General features: G+C 52.5%; 1 protein-coding gene across 1 annotated transcript in view; it reads left to right on the top strand.

Moving 5' to 3' along the window:
- The first annotated feature begins 986 nt into the window (after positions 1 to 986).
- CRLS1 (cardiolipin synthase 1) overlaps positions 987 to 1,550 on the top strand; it is a 27,627-nt gene continuing 27,063 nt past the window's right edge. Inside the window, exon 1 of the mRNA XM_021715677.1 lies at positions 987 to 1,101. The gene's annotated coding sequence lies outside the window, so the exon portion shown is untranslated. The remainder of the gene's footprint in view (positions 1,102 to 1,550) is intronic.

A 1,550-nucleotide genomic window follows, 5' to 3' on the forward strand; every position in this document is an offset into this window, starting at 1 on the left:
AAAAAAAAAAAAAAAAAAAAATCAACTTTAAGATGGGTTGGATACCATAGACGGGGTTGGTGGGGGGATAGTGGGGAGGCAGCAAGAAAAGTCCTAATTCAGTTGGACACAGAACTGAACAGGAAAAAAGTTTTGTAACACTGCGAATTAATTAATATTAATACTATATCAATAATTAATGTAATTTATATTATTCTGAATGTGTTAATCAGTTAATTAACGACGAACGGACTCATAAATGTTTTGGATATTCTTTTTTTTTTTGAGTTGGAGTCTCCTCTGTCGCCCAGACTGGAGTGCAGTGGCCGCTCCTGGCCACCGCAGCCTCGACCTGCTGGGCTCCGGCGATCCTTCCGCCTCAGCCTTCCAAGTAGCCGGAACTACAGGCGCGCGCTACCACGCCCGGCTGATTTATTGCAGAGATGCGTTCTCACCAAGTATTCTTAAAATAAGCAGGTTTGTTACCCTCTAAGCTTAATTCTCCTTACCTGCGAAAGCAAAGGTAATGATAGAATCTAGCTTAGAGTCGTTGGGAGGATTAAATGGGACGATGCACTTTGACCCGGCTATATGGTAAACACTGTTTTAGGGAACACAGTAATTGCTATTATCAACATTTCTAATATTCATTTTTTTTGCACATGCATCTTCATTCAATACTCAAAAAGGAAACAAGCAGAGAGCCAGGACAGTATTTATTAATTACTCTTCTGTACCAGATACTTTACTGATACTTAAACCTCCCATGAGGACCCTAGAGCGCCGCACGTACCACGGAGAGGACTTTTTCGCCGCTCGCGGGCCACGGAGGGTTGCAGGCAGGGCCTGAGTTGGATTCTGTCCCCCGCGGATACGTGGCCCGCGCGGACATCTCACCTGGCAGGTTCTCGCACCTCCCTCCTTGCCGGCTTTGGCTCCGGTCGCAGGTAGAGAGACGCCAGAGCGCGCACCGACCGCTTCCCAAGGGCCCAAGGGCGCATGCGCGCCTCCGGCTGCCGCCGGGGGCGCTGGGAAACCGGGCGGCGACGGTGTCGTAAAAGCGTCGCGAAACCATTCGCTCTTGGCGGCTCCCTGCCACCTGTATATGCGGAGCGTGCACGGGTTTGAAAACGAGTATGGAGGCGGCGGAGTTTCCTCAGGGCCGCGGGCACTCCAGGGAGAAGCAGCTCGCTGGTGTCCCCGGCTGCTGAGCTCTCGCCGCCTGCACCCTCGCGGCGCGGCCGCAGGGTCATGCTGGCCTCGCGCGTGGCGCGCGGCTCCTGGGGGGCCCTGCGCAGCGCCGCCTGGGCGCCCGGGGCGCGTACGGGCAAAGGGCGCGTCCGCAGGGCACTGGTGGCGTCCGCGCGCTGCTGACAGGTGTGCCAGGTCTAGCGCTCTGGGATTCTTCATGGGCATATAAATACGTGGCAGCTTTTACATTTAGTTGTTGTGCAGTTCCATACAAATACAGAAAGGACAAAGAACAGAGACAGATGGAGAGGTTGGAGAAAGAGGGTGGGATAGAACTTTCCAGTGATCATGCTCCTACAGAAATAATTTGAACAATAATT

Source organism: Carlito syrichta, unplaced genomic scaffold (assembly GCF_000164805.1).
Source record: "Carlito syrichta isolate Samal-C Ts95f unplaced genomic scaffold, Tarsius_syrichta-2.0.1 Scaffold307277, whole genome shotgun sequence".
Classification (NCBI taxonomy): Eukaryota; Metazoa; Chordata; class Mammalia; order Primates; family Tarsiidae; genus Carlito; species Carlito syrichta.